This window comes from Enoplosus armatus, chromosome 7 (assembly GCF_043641665.1).
Source record: "Enoplosus armatus isolate fEnoArm2 chromosome 7, fEnoArm2.hap1, whole genome shotgun sequence".
Taxonomy (NCBI): Eukaryota; Metazoa; Chordata; class Actinopteri; order Centrarchiformes; family Enoplosidae; genus Enoplosus; species Enoplosus armatus.
In genome coordinates, this window is record NC_092186.1 from 19415045 (window position 1) to 19421277 (window position 6233).

Sequence of the window (6233 nt, forward strand, 5' to 3'; positions counted from 1 at the left end):
AAAGAATAGATAGATGGAGAATTGTTAGTGCAGCCCTAGTAGCATTGGATTATGGGTTGTCATAAATTCCCACAAGAATACAGTTACACTATGGGAATAGTATTAGGATCATATTTCATTTTTCACTCGTGTCAAACATTTTACTTAAAATGACAGGGGACCTGGAAACAAGGCCCACTTTGCCCCCAAACCCCTGATAAAATAAAATCAATGTCACTTTTCCTATGTGTTACATGACTCACTGCACAATGAGACAGAACAACAGTCAAAAATGGATCATCTGATCATCTTCAGAGCCCCTCTGCCCTGGTTACCCATCATCCACTTCAGTCCCATTAGGTGAAGCTGAGTGGGACAGCCTCCTCAGTGAGGGTCCTCATCAAATCGCAGGTTTTCATCCACCTACCACTCTTACATGAGGCTCTTCATTCGCACTGCCTTTGAATAATACTTATTTCCACAGAAGCTCACATTCGTGCAGCAACCACAGCACTCTGACACGGGGAAACAATAAACCATTACTCTTTCTGTGCCGTTCTCAAACGTTGTCATGTCACAGACCCCCAAAAGCCCATCAGAAACCTTTTGATGAGATGTAGCTCCAGGAAATGTCCCACTTTGGTAAATGTTGGTATTGAATTGCAGAGCTACTTGGGCAGACAAGTGTGGAACCTAACTGGGATCATTTCCAGTGATTTTAATTCCAGTACCTTCAAGGATAGCAGTTATATTAATGCATTAAGAGGACTTACAAAACATTACACAGTTGCTAACCCTTCACACTGTAAAGACCCTCAGGTCCTCAGAGCAGGGACTGTTAGCTGGTCTAAACTAAAACCTCAAGGTGGACGTGCCTTTGCTGTTGTTTCCTTCTCTACTTGGATTAGCATTTCTCAAAGCCACATGACAGCTAAATCACTGCAAAATACTACCAATAATCTTAAAACACAGATTTTCATTGTTGCACATGTTGTTGACATGACAACGCTCCCATCCTAATCAACTAACACTGATTACCAAAACAGAGAAAATAAATACCCATACAATAAAACAAACAACAGCATAAAACAAACTAGGATTAGAATACTCTCATTAAAATACAATATTTTAAACAGTACCATCTGATATTTATTTAATGATTTACCACTCAAAGAACTCATTGAAAACACAGTCAAAGGCCACTCAATAACTCCTAAACCTTACATGATGTAATTAACTTCTGGTATCCCAATATTACTTTAATTTAACTGTAATGACATTATAATATCTCAATAGTATTTATAGTTTCCTCTCATCACAAAGTATTTGGGACCAGTTTGAGTATCCTAAAACAAACCTTTTCTAACATTCTTGTAGATCTTCTCCAGAGGTGCAGAACATGCACTTTATCACCCTGCCTCTTAGTTCGACTCTCGCACATTTATCGCAGTGTTAGATTAGTTACTTTAGTAGTGACCTGTTTCACCACAGGTCTCCTGCTTTGCTCTCTCGCTGTTTCCACCTCCCATATAACATGCTGCTGTCTTCAGCATTCCTCTCTCCGGCTCATGTGAAAGGTAACGTCCAGTAATCAGAGTCAAAGGGCAGAAGAAGTCTTCCACGGGTCAGCCTGATAATCCCTAGTTGCGTTATCAGTCGGTTCAGAGTTCCCTTGTGGTTTTTCAATTCACATCACAGTGGACAGAGTTGAGTCAAAGAAACAATCATGTGAATCACATCTTCCCGAACGTTATTGAAAATAAAATCCTTAATACCTTGTGTAGAGTTACAGAAAACTGTGGTGGAGGATTAGATTGTGTTTGATAGAGAAAAATATCTTTGCAGTCTGGATCAGTATGTTGTCACTTTAGGTATCGACTTATGTTGTTTATGTGTACTATCATACTGTATTTTTATCTGCATGAGGTCTGATACTCACTTAGTAGCAGAATTAAATATGTTAACCTTTTTGTCATAATATGATTTATGGATTGAGTTTAATTGTCCATCAGGTTTATGACAAATTGCTTTGGGTTTAAAAACACATTACAAATTTATGTTGTATCATATTTTACGAAAATAATATTTTTCCAACAGGAACAAACCATGGACAGCAGCCCCCTGGTGGTAGCTACTATCAAGATATGTGTCACTCTGATTTCTCCAACTTGGCAGCACAAATAGTGAAAATGTGTCAAAACAGGCTTTGATGAATGCAGCAAAACCACCAAACTTTAAAAAAAATCAAAACGATCTGTTATACAACTTGTGAAAATGGATGGTATCTGCTGTGGTTTATTTATGGTTGACTTTAAGTTTTAAAAATACTAATTATTTAAGATGTACATGTTTGAAGTTAAACATTGCAGTTGTAACAATGAGATGTCATACTAATGTTGTTTTAATGTTGTGATATGACGGAACTAGGACCACATCATAAGCCAAGACCCTCGATACACAGATCTTCTCCCTAATTAGAGGTACTAAAACATTTGAATCAGTCAACTGTAGTATCTCAGAGTCCAGTGTGCATGAGGTTTACTGTAAAGAACAATTTAAACCAGTTGTCAGGCACAGATAAGTATACTCAGTCAACTGTTTAAACAGTAAATTTGGTTTTATTTATTGAATTTTAGTCATAGTAGTTATGTGTATATTTTAAAAGATTTTTGTATCAGTGAAAACTATTAACAATGTGTTCTGTGAATTATCTAGACGAGTAACGAGGATATTGTTTTTTGAAAGAGATGTTGCTGTGATAGTCACAAACCAAATGTTTTTTTCCTCTGCTGAGTTGGATGGGTGGTGGCATACATCTCAAAACCTGTAAAAATAAAACCCTGTCTGCATGGATAGGTACCAGTGAGAAACTGCTTTTTGTGTGTTGTGTGTGTTTGGGTGAACTGACCCTTTAAGTCTGAGAAATATTTATGGTATTCCTTCAGTTACAGGGTTACTATAATAACCTTATGGTGACTCCGTGTTCACCCTGTCATACCACAGACAAGCAGACATGTGGCAAACTGCTGTCGAGAGCAGGTTGATGGACACAGTTTGCAAAACACATGCTGACCCATTAACAGTGGTGGTGAATGTATATTTGACCGGTTCTCATGTTGGTTTGTTCCTCCAATGGTTAACGTACCATTTGCTCAGATTTGGGGGGAAATCTGCTGGATTGCTGTGCAGCACACAACAGGAGGAGGGCGCTGTTTTTTTCCTCAAAGCCAATGGAGTTTAAGCTTGAGAAATAATATATGGCAATGGCAGTCTGTGGCTTTGTGGTGTTGTGATGATTGTCTCAGATGGACGATGCAAGATTGACTTCCATGCAAAAGTTGTGTTGCAAAGTTACCATCAGATTGGAATTAAAAAATATGACCTACTGAAAACATTGTATCTGTGTCACTTGTGAGGGGAAAATGTCCGAACTGACTCCATTTTCACACAGAGTTCCAGTTCTGTCTGTGGCTTTAAAGCCAAATTGCTAAAAGCTTCTCAGCTCTGTAACCACCGACTCTGCATTTTACTGGCTTTGCTTTATATATAAATATTCTTTCTTTTAATTTGTCTAACATACACGTGCTGCTGACATGGCAGGTTTGTGTAATGTGTGCAGTTTTGCATTATTTGCCCTGTTTGTCTAGTTTGTTATGTGTAGTTCTGTCTGCGCTTATGTACTAATTGTGATCTGCATAGGGACTTCTACAGTGGCCCCAAAGAGAAAAACACAACAGAAAATCATAAAACACAACAGAAGATCACAAAAAACAACAGAAGATTGTAAAACACAACAGTTGTGTTTTGTGATTTGCTGTTGTGTTTTGTGAATTGTCGTGTTTTTTATCTCAGGGCCACTGTAGACTGCAGATGAAAATTAGTTATAAACTAACTCTGGTACAATACATCAAATGGTAACACTTATGTTTAATATTGCACATGGTCCCCTATAAATAAAATAAAAAACACATTTGATCTGCAGTGTAAATGCAGCTGAACATAATCTGACAGTTCTGATTATTGATTGACGATTATAACTCAACAGCTTTTCTGACATAACCAGAGTTTAAACAGGGAATAGTTACAGACAACCCAGAGGACATGAGGTAATCACATCATTGTGACATTGCCTTCTCCTCCTCCTCCTGCTCTATTTTGACTCTATATTAACAATACAGGACCCATTACAGGCGAGCCAATCTCCTCAGCCGAGCTGTTTTCCCCACATACATTGTAATTTGTAAAAACCTGTTTTGATGGACTCCAGTCCCAGAGGACTGTCTGTAATAAATCTGGACACACTGAGGTGTGACCTCATTTTGTCCTCTAAAAATGATGTTAAAGAGATAAAGAGAAACAAGAACATCCTTCAGACACAAACATTACACTGAATGAGAAGATGAATCTCATTCTGACATTTATAGTCTCCAGTGGGAGCTCTGTTTAAGTTTGGGGAATACTACCAAATAGATAGACGTGTACTTCTATTTTTGTTGTTAATTTGTTCTACAGTTATTGCATGAAGTAAACGACATATTTGACTTTGCATACACCTTAAATGACACACCTAGATAGCTAGATAAACAGGCAGATCGATAGACAGCATGTGTACCAATGTGATGGCCTAGTTTTCATAATTAAGTAGTACACAAGGTATTTTTATATTAACAGATATCTTCTCAAAGACCTTGCAAGTAAAGGAAGCCAACTTTAGTAGGGTCCACAACTCCTGATATATGAGTCTCTGAGAAATGTCCTACTTCTGCTACTATTAATGGTTTTTCCCATCTGGCAGAACATTTTTTCACTAAATCGGACATGACTTGAATGCAGGTATTGTTGAACCTTCAGGAAGTGTTGAGGCGTTAATTAGATGAAACATCTATGATAGGATGTTAAACTATTCAAAAACTGAAAAGTGCACAGAGGGCTGTTCTCTGAAACATTCAGTCTAACACAATATGAGTTTCCCTCTCTAAAAAAAACACAGTTTTACCCTGAAAATGAAAGCCTTCCAGTTTACGTTTAAATTTTTATACCTAAGAAGCTTGTAACCAAATAGTTCAGTCCTGTATTATAAGTAAATGTAGGCTATTTTGTTGATTGATGATAAAACTTTAATGATCCCCATCAAAAACTGCTTCATTGCAGAAGCAAGTAATAACTAAAACGCAAAAGAAAAAGAGAATATGGATACAAACAGTAAGTATAGTAACTAAATAGGATTATTCACAACCACATATGGCAATATATAATGTATTTTCCAGAGATGGAAAAAAGTATTTAGATAAATTACTAAAGTAGCAATACCACACTTTAAAAATACTACATTACAAGTGAAAGTCCTGCAGTTGAAAGTACAGAAGTATCAAATAAAGTATCAAAAGTAAAAGTACTCATTATGCAGAGTAGTCCCTGTCAGTACTATCGTGTTGTTGGATAATTATTATTGATCTATTAAGATTTAAGCAGGAATTTGAAGGTATAGTTGGTTGAGGTGGAGCTCATTTGAAGTACTTTATATACTGTTGGATAGTTTAATCAATAGCAGTGTATCATGAGAGTTGTTTGCTTTGTGGGTAAAATCTTAATTTGAAAGGTAACTACTACAGCTGTGAGATAAATGTTGTGGAAAGTAAAAAGTATTTTATTTTCCTCTGAAATGTCAAGTGTAAAATAACATAAAATGAAAATATTCAAGTACAGTACAAGTGCATCAAAATTGTACTTAAATACAGTCCTTGAGTAAATGTACTGTAGTAAAAAGTAAGTTACTGGTATTTACCTCATTTATTTTACATTTGCAGATAGAAGAGTACATTGGGAGTTGTAATGTGGCCAGTAATGTAGAAATGTGACAGTGAATTATGTTTAACTTACACTTATCACTGTTTCTGTATGTACTGTAATTGTCCAGATCTGTTGTCTCTATATGTAAATGAATGCAGTATCTGGAAGTGGTTTAGTTCTCATGCATGTACATCTGTGGCTTGTTAAAATGAGCACCGTTTTACACACTTTGTATTGTGAGACTTCAGACTTCAGTTGCTCATGTTGTCACAGGCTTTTTAAAAAAGGAAATTAATGGGCATTGTGCCTGAAAGGTGTTATTTAATCACACCACATTATGTGTCACCTCTGTCACTTAGATTCATGATTTAAATGTCACTGTTTAATGTCTTTCACTTTACTCGCGTGGTGTTTTATTAACTCAGCCAAATAGGGGATGCCATGCGATCATCTCTGTGCTGTAA